We start from the raw sequence: 17,767 nt of genomic DNA on the forward strand, positions 1-17,767 counted from the left end.
GAAAACACCCAGTTTGGAAATAATTGCTCTGCCTATGGTCTATCCAGGGGCAGCCATACTGGTCCTCAGGATCTTACATTCAGCACAGTGAAATCTAATGTTGACTTGGTTTCAAGAAGGCAGCCACAATACCTGATATAGAATCATTTAGTCAAATATCAAATAGTTTTTCATCACCCATTAAGCCCTGGGCTACAGAATGGTTATGTGAAGATGACGCAAACATCATTTCTGCTCTCAAGGAGCTCACAGTTTAGCCAAGGAAGGAGAAATCTAAGAGGTGAAATAGAAACCAAAGTAAATACTGCATTAGGGGCATGTGAAAGATGCCGTGAGAGCTCATAGCAGAGAGTCATTTTTCTTGGGAAAATAGGGAAGTCTTCCTGGAGGAGGTGGCATCTGGGTTTTCCAGATGAAATTCTGGAAAGTAATTTCAAGCAGTGTGAGCCAACGCATAGAAGGAACAGTACATCCCTGTGGCTGGATTGTAGGGTGCATGGGAATTGCATAATGGGTAAGATATCAATCAGTACAGTAAACTAGAGGCAAATATGTAGGGCCTTGAATGCCAGGGTAAGCGGTGTCAGCTGCATCCCATGAATGGGGGTAGGGGCAGGGGTCCAATACAATAGCAATAGAGTGATGATCCAGTGTCGTTTTTGAAAGAGGGTTTGGAGAAGGCCAAGAAAGTTGTTTAATGGCTTTGGAGGAGAAGACGTGTCAGGGAGAGTGTCTTGAGAGAAGGGAACTGAGGACAGTGCCAAGAGGAGCCCCCACCTCTAATGGAAGGGAAAGGAAGGCACTGGAAAGGCAAAAGGAGAAAAGCCAATGAAGAAGACAGACAAGGGACAGTCAGGAAACTAGGAGAGCTCCTCTGGAAGGAGAGGGAGGCTTGAGGAGGGAGCTGCCAATTTGTCTTACAATGTTGAGAGGTCCAGACCGTTGAGGACTGAGACGTGATGTGTCCCTTTAATTTAGCAGTGAAGTGGTCGGAACAGAATAGTTTCCATGGGATGGGGAGAGTGGAATCCAGACAGCAAGGAGCTGAGCGAGTGGGGAGTGAGGAAGTGCGGGACCAGAAATGGAGACAGCTCTTCTGAGGAGCTTGGCTAGAAATAGAAGGAAAGAGGCGGGGCAGCGACTGGGCCTGGGAGCAGATGGAGGGAGGGTTTGAAGCTGGGATGGTGGCCACAACCTTCTTTCCACCAACTTCCAGCTAGAGAACAAGGGCAGAGTCTTCTTTGGGACCTTTCTCCTCTGGGCCAGGCTTCCCATGGAGGACAGAGCCTGGGTCAGCTGTCTGTTCTCTTCCCCCTTCTGTGTGCGCGGGTGTCTGTAGTCATGCGCGTGCCCTTGTGTATGGGCAGCTGGAATGAAGAGCCACTAGGTAGAGCTCTGACTTCCCAGCTGGTCTGGAGCCAGCCCTGGGGTAGCCCCAAGGTTCCTGAGGGGGTGAGCCTGCATCTCTTTCTCCAAGATGAGGGTGAGAAGTAGGAGGCAGGCTGTGGACCGTCAGGATCTGTCAGCGAGCTCGGCAAGTCTGCCCACCACCTGGGCCCTATCAGATGAGCGGGGCTTTTCCTACATTAATCTCTGATGAGCTTGGCCCGGCTTTCACTTCAAAAGTCTCCCCTTCTTTTTCCTCTTCCACCCAGCCCCTTCTTTATATCCCCTCCCCAAAACAGGACTAAAAATTATGCCTTCTCCCTTCCTCGGTCTCCCAACCCAGCTGGGGCTGGAGAAAGCTTTGAAATTGGAGCAAGGCTCAGTATGGGGAGGGAGGGGATGCTGATGGGGATGCTGCGGAGGGGCTGGGGGAGGAAATGGGCCAACAGAGCTCCCAGGTGATGGGGAGAGAACAGAGATCTCTGGAGTGATCAGCTCTGCCCCCTTGGGATCCCTAATCCTCTCCTTCCCATCTCCCAAGTGTCCACCATCACCATAGTCTTTCCTTTTCTCATCCCACGTCCCTGGCAATCATTTCCTGGCACATCTATTTCTCTCCTGGGTGTCTCTATAGACCAGGGACAACCCTCTTGATGTCAGGGAGTGAGTCCTGGCAAAGCCTGCCCTGTTATCACCTGCCTGAAGTCAGGGGCTTCCAGGACCATGAGCCAGGGGCTTTGGGAACCTGGTCTTCTATCTTCCTCCCTCCATGTTTGTCATACAGTGCAGGAGACCAGCGCTGAATGGCTGTGTGCCAAATGCAAAATGGGGTACTGGGCTAACCAGGATAGATAGAGTTTAACATATCTCAAAGCGCAGAAATCCTAGAATGTCAGAGCTGGGAGAGACCTTGAGACAAGTGGTCCAGCCCAATTACTGTATGTAGAGGAATGCAAGGGCCCAGAGAGAGGAGAGTGATCACACAGGGCCAGGATGAGAAAGGGCAGTGAGGCTTTCACTTATGAGTCTGCCTAGTGTGGAGCCCTACAACAGACATCAAAGATGCTTTACTTTCATAAGTCAGGCACTGAATTGGCTTCATAGTCAGTGGGGGCCAGTGTTGTCCTGAAGGTGTTTCATGACAGCTCTGAATTCCACAGACTGGAGGTGAGGAGTGGGTGGGAGACAAAGTCAAGGACCAGTTTGTAAGAGGGGGGGGGAGTGAGGGGAGGATAACTGACTAAGGATAAAAGGCAAGGGTAATGGGAGTCTATTCTTTTTATTTTTTAAATTGAAGTATAGTTGATGTACACTGGTGTATTAGTTTCTGGTGTACAGCAAAGTAATTCAGATATATATATATATATATATATTCTTTTTCATATTCTTTTCCATTATGGTTTATTACAGGATATTGAATATAGTTCTCTGTGCTATACAGTAGGACCTTGTTTATCTATTTTATATATAGTAGTGTGAATCTGCTAATCCCAAGCTCCTAATTTATCCCTCCACTTTCCTCTTTGGTAACCATAAGTTCGTTTTCTATGTCTATGAGTTTGTTTCTGTTTTGTAAATAAGTTCATTTGTATCATATTTTAGATTCCACATATAAGTGATAGCATATGATATTTGTCTTTTATTTCTGACTTAGTATGGTAATCTCTAGATCTGTCCATGTTGCTGCAAATGGCATTATTTCATTCTTTTTTATGGCCAAGTAGTATTCCATTGTATATATGTACCACATCTTCTTTACCCATTCATCTGTTGATGGACATTTAGGTTGTTTCCATGTCTTGGCTATTGTAAATAGTCCTGCTATGAACATTGGGTTGCATGTATCTTTTCAAATTAAAGTTTTCTCTGGATATATGCCCAGGAGTGGGTTTGCTGGATGATACGGCAACTCTATCTTTAGTTTTTTAAGGAAACTCCATACCGTTTCCCACAGTGGCAGCACCAATTTACATTAATGGGAGCCCATTCTTTTTAGGTTCTTCCCTGTGTAAGTCTGTCTCTTTATGTTTTCATGAAGTAGGGGTTCACTCAGTAATGGAATACTGATTATATGGGTACAGGATGGATCTGGTTACAGGAAAACGCAGCTCAGACTGGATCAAACAATAAGAGCATCTAGTAACTCACTAACAAGAAGTTCAGAGATCAAATGGGCCTCACGATTGGTTGGTTCAGCAGCTCAACCATGTCATCAAGGACTCAGGGTCTTTCTGACTCTCAGCTTTGCTTTACTCCATGTCATGAGATGGTTGTCTCCTCGTTGTGAGGTAGCTGCCAGCAGAAAAGAGGAATTTTTACCCCTTTATTTAATTTAATGGGAAAGAGGAAAATAATCTCTCCTCAGCTGTAGAAGGTAAGTCTTTTTCATAAGCCTAATTGAGCAACTTCAGGTCACATGCCCATCCCTGGACCACCAGCAGTTACCAAGAACCTGCATAAGTGAGCCTATGTTTTTTTAAAAAACCACTCAGGTTTTTTATTTCTTGGAAATAGCAACCTGATTGGTGGGATAAAAATAATGGAAAGCCTGATGGACATACCCAAGACAGAATCAGTGAACTGAAAAATAGTGCCAAGGAATTCTCCCAAAATACAGAGCAATAAGACAAAGAGGTGAAAAGCGTAAGATATGAGTTTAAATATGGAGAGACTCAAGGCTTCTGCTTTTGCCTGGGATGTAGAAAGCTGGAAAGAGAGTCACTCACTGTTCCTGCACCAACAGAAAGAAAAAGCTGCATAAACTACAAAACCATATTTCTTGAACCTGTCTGTAGTGGCCACGTTCCAAGACGGCCCCCAGTGACCCCCTACTTCCTGGTATTTACACCTTCGTGTAATTGGCTTCCATATTGTATCAGGGTCAGTCTGTGTAAGCCATAAAATGCTACAGAAGTGATGATATGCCACTTCCAACACTAAGTTATAAAAGAATACAGTTTTCTGTCTTGGGTTCTCTCTTTCTCTCCCTCTCATTCCCTCTCTTTCTCTCTCATCACTTGCTCTGCAGGAAGTGAGCTGCCATGCTGTGAGCAGCCCTATGGAAAGATCCATGTGGCAGGAGACTGAAGTCTCTGACCAACAGCCAGCAATGAACTGAGGCCTGCTGACAACCGTAGGCATGAGCTGGGAAAAGTTCTTCAGCTCTATTCAAGTCTTGAGCTGTCTATAGCCCTGGCTGACAGCTTGACGGCAACCTCATAAGAGACCCTGAACCAGAACAGCCCCATTAAGCCACTCTCATATTCCTGAGACATGGAAACATGAGATAATAATTGTGCATTGCTTTAAGCTGCTTTGTTTAGGGATAATTTGTTATGTAGCAGTAGATAACTAATAACCCATCCAGAGTGGAAGTTTCAGGGTAGTGAAGCAGTCTGAAATCTAAGGAAAGACAGGGGTCTCCAAGCAGAGGCAGGAAGTGAGCATTTGCTTACCTATGGTAGAGTATGAGAAGAAGAGACCTAGGTGCCAGAGAAAGAGGTAAAAAGAAGAGAGATAAATTTTTATTTTTTTTGATACATCAAATGATTTTATTTTTACTTTTTTAAATAATTTTATTTTATTTATTTTTTATTTGTGGCTGCGTTGGGTCTTCGTTGCCACGCATGGGCTCTTCTCTAACTGTGATGAGCAGAGGCTACTCTTCGTTGCGGTGCGTGGGCTTCTCATTGCGGTGGCTTCTCTTGTGGAGCACGGGCTCTAGGTGTGCGGGCTTCAGTAGTTGTGGCTCGTGGGCTCTAGAGCACAGGCTCAGTAGTTGTAGCGCACGGGCTTAGTTGCTCCGCAGCGCGTGGGATCTTCGCAGACCAGGGCTCAAACTCGTGTCCCCTGACTGGCAGGCGGATTCTTAACCACTGCGCCACCAGGGAAGCCCCCAAATGATTTTATTTTTTATTGACGTATAATTGACATATAACATTATATCAGTTTCAGGTGTACAACCTAACGATTCAATATTTGTATATATTGTGAAATGATCGCCATAGTAGGTCTTGTTAATATCTGTCACCATATATAGTTGCAAAAGATTTTTTTCTTGTGATGAGAACTTTTAAGATTTACTCTTAGCCACTTTCAAATATGCAATACAGTATTATTAACTATAGTCCCCATGACATTTATTTTATAACTGGAAAATTTGTACCTTTTCACTCCCTTCACTCATTTCCCCCATCCCCGTTCCCCCACCCCTGGCAACCGCCCATCTGTTCTCTATATCTATGTACCTAAGTAAGATTATATAGTATTTGGCCTTCTCTGTCTGACTTATTTCAGGAGATAAAATTTTAAAACTGTTAAAGGCCAAATGTGGGTTAATGTGGAAGTATAGAAATTGTGGGAGCTGCAAACAAAAGGGTGGTTCATACTCACTGGCAGGCTCTTCTCCATCAACCTTCAGTGGTTGCCCAGGACAAAGATTAGTAACAATGCAGGCGAATGGAGAACCAAATTATCCTGCACCTTGATCTTGGGCTTCCCAACTTCCAGAACCATGAGAAAATAAATTTCTGGCTTTTTTTTTTTTTTTTTTTTTTTTGTGCGGTACACGGGCCTCTCACTGTTGTGGCCTCTCCCGTTGCGGAGCACAGGCTCCGGACGCGCAGGCTCAGTGGCCATGGTTCACCCGCCCAGCCGCTCCGCGGCATGTGGGATCCTCCCAGACCGGGGCACGAACCCGTGTCCCCTGCAGTGGCAGGCGGACTCTCAACCACTGCACCACCAGGGAAGCCCTAAACTTCTGTTATTTAAGCCACTCAGTCTATGCTGGTCCCAGCTGATGCAGTACTTGTTTTAAATTTTAATTTCAAATTCCTTATACGTTGACCTTGCATCCTACAGCTTTGCTAAACTCACTTATTAGTTCTAACACTTCTCGGTTGATTCTCTGGGATTCTCTGCAGAGGCGATTATGTCATCTGTAAATAGAGACAGTTTTATTTTTTCCTTTCCAATCTGTATAACTTTTATTTCTTCTAAAATTTTCTTAAATTATATTTTTATTTTTTAATCTTAAACAATTTTTATTGAATGAAAGATTCTTTAAATTCTATAGTGCTTTACAGTTTTCAAAAGTTTCACACACATGATTTCATATAATCCCATAATAACCCTTTTTTCTTTTATACTCACCTCTATATTTCCTCTCCCTCCCGTCTCTCTCCCCACTGGTAACCACTAATTTGTTCTCTCTGTCTGTGAGTTTGTTTCTACCTTTTAGTTCTTTTTCTTGCCTTACTTCAGTGGCTAGAATTTCCAGTGCAAGTCTGAATAGAAGTGGTGAGAACAGATATCTTTCCTTTGTTTTCAAATTTAGGAAGAAAGCATCTAGTCTTTCATTATTAAGTATGATGCAGTTTATACAGTTCTGTAACCATCATTACAATCAGTTTCATAATAATTCCATTACTTTAAAAGTTTCCTCCTGTCCATTTACAATCAATTCCACTCTCATCCCAAGAATCAGGTAACACTGATCTGATTTCTGTCTCTATAGTTTCGTCTTTTCATATAAATGGAATCACAATATGTAGTTCTTTGTAGTTGGCATTTCACACTTAGCACTGTGTTTTTGAGGTTCATCTGTGTTGTATGTATTAATAGTTCATTTTTTTTATTCTTGAGTAGTAGTCCATTGTATGTGCATGCCATTAGTTTATTAATTTACCTGTTAATAGACATTTGTGTTGTTTCCAGTGCGGGGTCATTATACATAATGCTGCCATGAACTTGTACCCACAAGTCTTTAGGGTACACAAATTTCCATTTTTCTTCTGTATCTACCTAGAGATGGAATTTCTGGATCCTATGGAAGTACATGCTTACTTTTTTTTTCTTATTGGTCACCATCTGTTATCATGTTGTCTGTGCGTTTAATTTAATCAAATTCCCTGAGGAACCTTAGGATGGAAGATAGTACAATGGACGGAAGGGAGAATAGTTAACATGTTGAACAGTATCCCCCCTTAAAAGTCACAACGTGCCCTGGCTCTGTGCATCCTCAGATCCAGGTCTGCTCTTTGCACCCCTAGTCTAGGTTACTTAACCTTTGTGCTCAGCCCCTGTTCCCCACACCCCTGGCTTTATCTGAAACCCTCTCACATGGAGGCTTGTACTCGGCCATCCCTTCTCCTTCCACTCACAGAATTGTTGTTTTTTGTTGTTTGCTCCTGCAGTCGGATCCACACACTTCCTTTTCCTCCTCCTCGTCCCTAAATGACGTCTAAAACCAAGTCCTGCAGGAAGGCAACTTTCAGTGAATTTGATCTCCCTGGAGTGAATTATTTTGGAATTAAACACATGGTTGGTTTTGAAATCAAAACTCAGGAGCTGCTAAAAACTTCCATGGATGGCTCAACATTCCGGCCCTGAACCTCAGGCCTCTGGACAGTGGCGGGAATCTGTCAATCCACTCTGAGGGATTAGGGCTTCCTTTTTTCAACTTGTGTATGTTTGTCTAAAACCTTTTCCTTCTCCTGAGTATGTAAAGCAACCTGAAAACCCAGGTCAGTCCCTGCAGGCTAACTTGAACTTTAAAAAGTTGGTGCAGATAAATTGACGTGCTTTCATTCTGGCTCTGGTGGTGTTTTTCAATCTACAGGTTACTACCAATTAGAAGTCAGTCGAGTGGATGCAATGAGAATTTTTCAAAATCCAATGGATTTTAACATACCAGAAGGTGCTGCCCGCAAGAAGCGTAGCGTTGTGTGAGGCAGCTTTTTTTGCATGTGCATGTGGGTAGGTGCACACACATGTGCTGGCTAGTGATGTAGACTGTATGTCAAGGGTGTTCGAAGATCGCTGAGGCATTGAAAGGTGCATAACTGTGGGTTGGGGAGTTTGGATGGAAGGGAAAGAACAAATGTTCTTTTTTTTTTTTTTTTTTGCGGTACGCGGGCCTCTCACTGTTGCGGCCTCTCCCGCTGCGGAGCGCAGGCTCCGGACGTGCAGGCTCAGCGGGCATGGCTCACGGGCCCTGCCGCTCCGCGGCGTGTGGGATCCCCCCGGACCGGGGCACGAACCCGTGTCCCCTGCATCGGCAGGCGGACTCTCAACCACTGCGCCACCAGGGAAGCCCAGAACAAATGTTCTTGATCAAGCAAACTGATCAAGGATCGTCTGTGCTTAACCTTTTTTTTTCCCCAAATAAATTTATTTATTTATTTTTGGCTGCATTCGGTCTTTGTTGTTGCGCACGGGCTTTCTCTAGTTGCGGTGAGTGGGGGCTACTCTTCATTGCAGTGCGTGGGCTTCTCATTGAGGTGGCTTTTCTTTGTTGCGGAGCACGGGCTCTAGGTGCACAGGCTTCAGTAGTTGTGGCACGCCGGCTCAGTAGTTGTGGCTCACAGGCTCTAGAGCGCAAGTTCAGTAGTTGTGGTGCAGGGGCTTAGTTGCTCCGCGGCATGTGGGATCTTCCCGGACCAGGGCTCGAACCCGTGTGCCCTGCATTGGCAGGCGGACTCCCAACCACTGCGCCACCAGGGAAGTCCCGAATTTTTAAAACTTTAACTTTTCTAATTTGTTGGCATAAAGTTATTCATAATACTCCCTTATAATTCTGTAGCATCTATTGTGATGTTCCTGCTTTCATTTATTCCTGATTTTGGTAATTTGTGCCTTCTCTCTTCTGTTCTTGGTCAATTTGGCTAAAGTTCATCAGTTTTGTTGATCTCATCAAAGAATTAATTTCTGGCTTTATTTGCTTTTGCCATTGTTTCTCTTTTTTCTATTTCATTGGTTTCTGCTCTGGTTTTTATTATTAATGTCCTCTGCTTACTTGGAGTTTGATTCAGGCTTCATTTTATGGCCTCTGGAGGTAAAAACTCAGATTATTGACTTTGAAGCTTTCTTTCTTTCTAATATATGTTTAAAACTATACATTTTCCTCTAAGGACTACTTTAACTGCATCCCATAATTTAAAAATATATTTTGTTTTCCTTTCCATTCTGTTCAAGATATTTTCAGTTTCACTTGAGAGTTTTCTTTTGTTTATTTAGAATTATGTTGTTTAATTTCCATGTATTTTGAGATTTCCCAGATTTTTTCTTTGGTTGATTTCTGACATGATTCCATGACTGGGGAAATCATCTGTATGACTACATTCCTTTTGAATTTATTGAGGTTCATTTAATAATATAACATATAGTCTTTCCTGGGGAATGGCCCATTTGAGCTTGAAAATTGTTTATGTCACCACTGTTCATGGAATGATACATATATACATCATTTAGGTCAAGTTGGTTGACAGTGTTGTTCAAATGCTCTTATTGATGATTTTCTGTCTAATTTTTCTATCAATTTCTGAGGGAAGGATATTAACATTTTAAACTATATTTGTTGAATTGTCTATTTCTCCTTTCAGTTATGTCAGGTTTTGTTCATGTATTTTGGGCATCTGTTGTAAAATGCTTCTACATGTATAATTGTTGTACCTTCCTGATGTATTCAGCATTTTATCTTTATGAAACATTCTTCTTTGTCTCCAAGAATATTTATTTTCTTAAAGTCTATTTTGTCTGATGTTAATATAGCCTTTCCAACTCTATCATGGTTACCATTTGCAGAATATACAAATTTCCATTCTTTTCTTTCAAATTATTTGCCTTTTTGAATCTAAAAGTTGCCTCTTGGAGTCAGCATATAGTTAGTTCTTGCTTTGCTTATCTGGTCTGACAATCATTGCTTATGTATCTGAATATATATATATATCAGCTTTATCTAGATATAATTCACATACCATACAATTCACCCCTTTAAAGTGTATCAATAAATGTTCTTTTATTTCCTTCACAGAGTTGTGCAACCATCACCATAATCAATTGTAGAACATTTTCATCACCCCCCCGAAAAGCCCTGTATACATTAGCAGTCATTCCTCATGTCCCTCAACACCGTCCAGTCCTAAGAAACCTCAAATCTACTTTCCATTCCTATAGATTTGTGTATACGGACAAGTCATATAAATAGAATTACAGGACATGGTCTTTTGTGACTGACTTCTTTCACTTAGCATACTATTTTCAAAGTTCATCCATGTTGTAGCATTTATCGGTATGGCATTTATTTTTATGACTGAATAATATTCCTTGTGTGAAATTATATTTATTCATTCATCAGATGATAGACATTTGGGTTGTTTCCACTTTTTCATTATTAAGTATAATGCTGCCATGAACACTGCTGAACATTTTCTGCATGACGTATATTTTCAGTTCATTTGGGTTTATACCTAGGTGAGGAATTGCTGGATCATATGGAAACCATATGATTAAAATTTTGAGAAACTACTAGACTGTTTTTCAAGATGGCTGCATCATTTTACATTCCTGCTAGCAATGTATGAGGATTTCAGTTTGTTCATATCCTCTCCGACACCTGTTATAAGAACAATAAGACTTTTTGATTATAGCTGTTCTAGTGGATGCAAAGTGGTATCTCATTTTGCATTTTATTTACATTTCCCTGAAGGCTAATGACCATGTTTTCATGTGCTTATTGAACATTTATACATATTCTTTGGAGAAACATCTATTCAAATTTTCTGTCCATTTTAAAAACTGTATTTTCTGGATTTTGTTGTTGCTGTTTTTGTTGTTTACTGTTGATTTGTAAGAGTTCTTTATTTATTATGGACACAAGTCCCTTAGCAGACATAAAGTTTGCAAATATTTTCTCCCATCTGTGAAGTTTTGTTTGTTTATTTTTTACTTTTTGATGTTGTCTTTTGAAGCATAAAATTTTCATTTTGATGAAATTCAAAGTATCTGTTTTTCTTTTGTCTCTTGAGCTTTTTTGTCACATCTAAGAATGCTTTACTTAACCCAAGGTCATGGAAATTTACTCCTATATTTTCTTCTAAGAGTTTTATTGTTTTACCTCTTACATTTAGTTCTATAATCCATTTGGAGTTAATCTTTGTGTATAGTGTAAGGAATGGGTCCAACTTCACTTTTTGCATGAGTTGTTCCAGCACCATTTGTTGAAAAGATTATTCTTTCTTCATTGAATTGTCTTGGCACCCTTGTCAAAAATTAAATGACCATAAATGTATGGGTTTATTTCTGGGCTCTCAATTCTATTCCATTGATCTATGTGTTAGCCTTATGTCAGTACCATGACTGAAAATTTGAGTGCACTTGTCAACCCACACATAGGTTGATAAGCAGAGTACAGGGCCTTGTGGATTTTGAGGTATTTTTGTTTGTTTGTTTTTTGGGTTTTTTAATATAAATTTAGTTATTTATTTTTGGCTGCGTGGTGTCTTCATTGCTGCACGTGGACTTTCTCTAGTGGCGAGCGGGGGCTACTCTTTGTTGCAGTGCGCGGGCTTCTCGTTGCTGTGGCTTCTTTTGTTGTGGAGCATGGGATCTAGGCACGCAGGCTTCAGTAGTTGTGGGGCACAGGCTTAGTTGCTCCACGGCATGTGGGATCTTCCTGGGGAGGGCTTGAACTCGTGTCCCCTGCATTGGCAGGCAGATTCTTAACCACTCTGCCACCAGGGAAGTCCCGATTTTGTAGTGTTTAAGCATAACTTCTGTCCAATTCATTGGCTAACCACAAAGCTAAGCTACTCTAAATACCATGTAAGTGGAATCATACAGTATTTGTCCTTTTGTGACTGGCTTATTTCATTTAGCATAATGCCTTCAAGGCTCATCTTTAGCAAGTGTTAGACTTTTCTTCCTTTTTGAGGCTGAATAATATTCTATTGTATGTATAAACATTGAGTGTTTATCCATTCATCCATCAATGGACAATTGGGTTGATTCTGCATTTTGGTTATTGTGAATAAAACTGCTGTAAACATGAGTGTACAAACATCTGTTTGTGTCCCTACTATCAAATCTTTTAAATATATACCCAGAAGTGCAATTTCTGGATCATATGTTAATTCCATTTTTAATTTTAAGGGAAAACTTTGTTTTCCATAGTGGCTATACAATTTTACATGCCCACCAGTAGTGAACAAGTGTTCAAGTTTCTCTGCATCCTCACCAACATGTGTTACTTTTTTTGAATAGTAGCTACACTGATGAGTGTGAAGTTGTGTCTCATTGTGCTTTTGAGTCTCATTTCCCTAATGATTATTGATGGTGAGCATCTTTTCTTGTGCTAATTAGCCATTTGGATATAGTCTTTGGAGAAATGTCTGTTCAAGTCCTTTGCCCTTTTAAAAATTGTGTCGTTTGTTTTTTAGTTGTTGAGTTGTAGGAGTTCTCTATATACTCTGGATTCAGCCATTATTTCTTAAGATAACTTTTTTCTTTCCCTTCTTCTCTCCTTCTGGGCCTTAAATTACATGTATTTTAAAAATCTCTTCATATTATTTTATAGGTCACTGAGGTGCTATTCATTTTTTTCAGCCTGTAATTCATTTAGGTTAGTTTCTCTTATTATGTCCTCAAGTTCACTGATCTTTTCTTCTGAAGTCTCTAATCTATTCTTAATCCCATTTTCATTAAAAATTTTGTGTTTTCACCTCTAGAAGTTCCATTTCTTTATTTATATCTTCCATTTCTTTCCTCACTATGTTCATATTTTTCTCTGCTTCTTGAGCATATTTATAGTAGCTATTTTTAACTCCTTGTCTGCTATTATCATCATCTTTGTCATTTCTATGTCTGTTTCCATTGGACTGATTGTTCTCATTGTCATGAGTCAATTTTTCCAGCCTCTTTGCATGCCTAGTAATTTTTTATTGAATTCTAGACATTATTATGTTGTTGAGTATCTGGGTTTTTTTCTAAAGAATATTTAGATTTTGTTGGGTCTTATAGTTAAGTTAGTTGTGTAACAGCATGGTCAATTTGAGGTTTGTTTCAAGCCTTAATTAGGGTAAGTTTAGGATAGGATTTACCCTAGGGTTAGTGTTTACCTATTCCTATTTCTATTTATCCAGTCCTATTTCTAAGGTATGACCTTTTCTGGAGACTCAGTTAAGTGTGCTGATGTTCAGTGAGGTCTCTCCATTCTGACTGGTAAGCACTTGAATGTCTCCCAGACCTGTGTAAGCTCCAGGAACTGCTCAGTTGACAATTACTCAGTAGTTCTTTGCCCAGGCTTATAAATGTCCACCCTACACCTGTGCACTTAGTATTCGGCAACAGATGTAATCTACGCAGGTTTCTGGAGCTCTTTCTCTACATAGTTCCCTCTGCTTTGGTAGTCTGCCACACAAATTCCAGTTGCTTCAGACTTTCTGAATTTGATCTCTGTCTCCTCAACTCAGTGAGACCACCATGCACTTCTGGGCTTCCCCCTATCTGCACTTTGTTCCAGAAAAGGCCTTCAGGCAGATAGTTGGAGATTTTTAGTAAGACTCACTTCATTTGTTTCCCTTGCCTTGGGGGTCCCAGCCCTGCACTGCCTGTTGTCCGATGTCTGAAGACACATATTTCATGTATTTTGTCCAATTTTCTAGTTGCTTATAATTGCAGGGTAAGTATGCAATTTGCATAGTACTCTGTTATGAGGTCATGTATGTTTTCAATTTCTAAAAACTCTCTTTCGTTTTTTGACTATGCTTTTATATATAAGCCTCCTACTTTATGGACAGTTAAGTATCCTGATATGAATCATCCTGGGAATGTTAATGAGAATAGTATTCATGTTTTTCCTGTTTCTCGAATTAACGGTATTTCATTGAGGGAAATTTCCCCTGCCATCTCAACTTGGACACTATTTTTGGGTCATCCATCATTTTCAAATAGCCAGTGAGTTTTAATTGACTGATAATATTTATAATAAAAGTCAAGATTAATTAGATTTGGTACCCTGTGGGGTTCCTCAGCAACCATGTAGGTGGGAGGTGGGGAGAGACATACCACAACCATTCATTCATTGGGTGACGCTGGTTCTTCTTTTTTTTCTTTTTTTGCTGTACACGGGCCTCTCACTGTTGTGGCCTCTCCCATTGCAGAGCAGAGACTCTGGACGTGCAGGCTCAGCGGCCATGGCTCACAGGCCCAGCCACTCCGCGGCATGTGGGATCTTCCCGGACCGGGGCATGAACCAGTGTCCACTCCATTGGCAGGCAGACTCTCAACCACTGCGCCACCAGGGAAGCCCACGCTGGTTCTTCTTATGAAAGGATCACAAAGGTGTCTCCCACATATGAACTCTTTTAACCTTTGCATAATTCTCACAACTATTGTAATTATTATTCCAATTTTACAGTTGAGGAAACTGAAGTTCAGAGAGGTTCAGTAACTTGCCAATGTCACAGAACTAGTAAGTGAAGCAACCATGATTGGAACCCAGGCAGTCTGTCCAACCTATACACTGTGCTCTCCCCCATTTGCTTCATAGCTTCCAGAAATTTCATATATCTGGACTATCGATGGAATTGTTTCCTGTTTTTCAATACAGGTACAGAATTTTCTAGTTTAAAACTTTTCTTTGACGTTTCATATGGCTTTTTTAATCTCAAAACTATAGCCCACAATATTTTTTCCACATTATAAACTATTTAAGTTAAATTCTTCTTTAAGTTAAAGTCCTCAGTGGAAACACTGAGACAAAGGAATAGACATTTTTGAAGGACTTCATACTTTGTCTAATAAAATTTTCATAAAATTTATCAAGATATTTCCATCAAGCAGTGCATAAGAATGCCAGCTACTCCATGGAATGTAGTTTTTAACTGGTGTCTTTGGAAGACCCAAAGTTTCCAAGATGTCTAATGGTGGAATTTGAGGCACAGTGACATATGGGCAGAGGAGATATTTTTGGGAGCAGTCCCTTCCCTGTACCTCCCAAATCCCTTACAGACCCCCTTCCTCCTCCGGCGGCCCCTCCTGCACATGTTGGGGGCAGGGCCCGGGCTGGGTGCACCTCGGCCAGGATCCTGCTGATCTATGTTCTTGCCTGACACTCAGCAGCTGTCGCAGAGGCGTGGGCTGCAGGCGCTGTTCCCCATGGGCCGTGTGCAGGCTGCAGGCCGGGGATCCTTTCCCGCCTAATCCAAGGGGCACTGGCGGTGGGGAGGGAGACAGCTGGGTGTAACTGATCTGCAAAGGAATGGAATGGTGCAGGCCTCCCAGTGCTGGGCTGGGCCGTCTGCAGGCTGCCCACCCCAGCTGCCAAGCCTTTAACCCTTCCCTCTCTTACTTCTCTCTCCCCTCCATACTGGGAATTGATGTCACCTAGCTCAGCCAAGTCCAAGGAATGTCCCTGGTTGGACCTGAACACCTTGCAGAGGACCCAGCCTTGTGACAGTTACTTCTGGGGAGGCTAGAGCAGGAGTAAGAGGCTCGGGTCCTGTCTCAGAAGGAGACAAATCTTGTGGAAGGCCCAGCAGGTGATTCAGACAGTGGAGACCATGAGGTCGGAGCAGTGAGGCCCGGCCTGGATTGGAGCTCAGGGAAGACTCCCTGGAGGATGCAATGAAAGGAGCACTGGGTTTGGAGTCTGGTGCTTCCTCCACTGTTGCTCACTTTGCAGTGAGTGCTTGGGTAGGTCACTGTCTCTCTAGGATCTATTTTCTGCTCCTGAAAATGTGGAATTTGAAGACGATCTTTAAGCTTCTGTCCATAGTGGTAATAGCAGCTCCACTCATTAAACGTCTACTATAGGCCAGGGGCTTTCTCGATAAACATTCTCACCATCACTTTGCCAGATTCTCCCATTTTAGTGACGCGGAAACTGAGATTTGGAGAGAATAAATCACACAGCTGTTCAGAGACAGAGCCTGAGCCCATAATCCAGGCCCTTCACTGCATCCTGCTCCATCTTCAGCTCCAACAACCTGGAAATGATGGTCAGGTTCAGTAGAATGGAGGTTGGATGCACAGTGGTCTGGGGCCCAGCAGAGGCAAAGGCTTAGAAGTGAGCCCCAGAGCCCCTGCATGAAGGGTAGGCTGGGGCTGGGTTGGACTCTTGGCCTCTTCTTTTCTCCTGTCCTGGGCACAGCTGGCTCAGCCAGGCAGCCTCACACACAGCCACAGCCTCTGCAGTTGTCCAGCCCGTTCCCATCCATGATCTCATTTGACCCTCATGCCAACCCTAAGATGCAGAACCTGTCACCCCTCTTCACAATGAGGGACTGAAGCTTGAAATTTGCCCATGTTCCTGTAAATGGTAACTAGCTGAAGAGAGACTAGAGCCCTCTTTCCACTGTCCCCTCTGGCCTAATGGAGGAAAAGGGGCCAGAATCCTAGCTACCAGGCACCCAGCAATCCCCTTCATGCTACTGCTCCTCCTGGGTGGAAGAGGAAAGTATGAGTGTGGGCTCTGGAGTTAAGCAAGCTTGGGCTCAAGTCCTGACTCCCTCACGCTCTAGCTGTGCAGTTGCTTAACTTCTCTGAGCCTTAGTTTCCTCCTGGGTTGTCAGTGAGATGTGGGTGAATAATGAGTGAATGCTGGAGCCTGGCCTGCATCCCGCTTCCCTGAGCACAGCATAGACACAGGCTGGCATGGGACACCCCAGAGAGGCAGAATGTAGGGCTGGGGGTGGAGGGCGGTGCTAACGGCCAAAGAGAAGGATTCTGTGGGCTGGGGTTTTGCGGTGAGGGTGGGAGCCGGGGCTGGTCTAAAGGGTAGGCAAGAACTGCCTAGGGAGAGGGAGGAAAAGGACATTCCAGGTGAGGCACAGGCCACAGGCCATGCAGAGGCAGGAACAGACACGGTGCAGGAGGAACAGGGACTGAGTTTGGGTTTGAGCTGCCTGGGACGACACTGGCCCAGAGGGAGGTGGGGCTTCATGGTGAGTGAGGGCTGAGCAGCAAGCCTAGAGAATGCTCGGCTCCGGAGAACAAGTTCTCCAGGGGTGCAGGGGCTGGACCAGTTACCCTCCATGTTGCCCACCCATCTTCCCCCCCAACCCCACCCCAGTCCCTGGGTTGCCAGGACCTCTGGGCAAAGGGCCGGGTTGGGGTACAGTTCCAGCTTGGGAAGGACAGCTGTGCAGGCTTCCTGCCTGCTGCAGGGGATTAACTGGCACTGCCACGGTATGTGGGGGGCACCTGGCCCCCCACTCTGCCCACCCCATACCCTTTAACTGCTTGCTGCCCAGGCCCCCTCGCTTTCACATTTAAAGGCATGTTAAAAAAAATTTTTTTTAATTAAAAAAATAAAGGCATGTTCATTCTCAGTTTTCAGTGCCCTGTGTTAGACACTGGGGAGACAGAGATAAATAGAGATCTAGGGCAGGGTCTATCCAGCCAGAGGCACCTTTATCCATCACTGGCCCTCCTCATGCCAGCCATGCGATCTCTGAGACCCTTGATCTCTCTCTAGCAAAACCCTACTGCTCTCTCCACTGGCTCCTTCCAGGACATATGGTCAAGTCACTGCCTTCCTCAAACCAGCAAACAAACAAACCTTCCCTTGACCTCATGCCCTATCTCTCTTCTGTTTTCTCAG

The sequence above is a fragment of the Orcinus orca genome, chromosome 8, assembly GCF_937001465.1.
Source record: "Orcinus orca chromosome 8, mOrcOrc1.1, whole genome shotgun sequence".
Classification (NCBI taxonomy): domain Eukaryota; kingdom Metazoa; phylum Chordata; class Mammalia; order Artiodactyla; family Delphinidae; genus Orcinus; species Orcinus orca.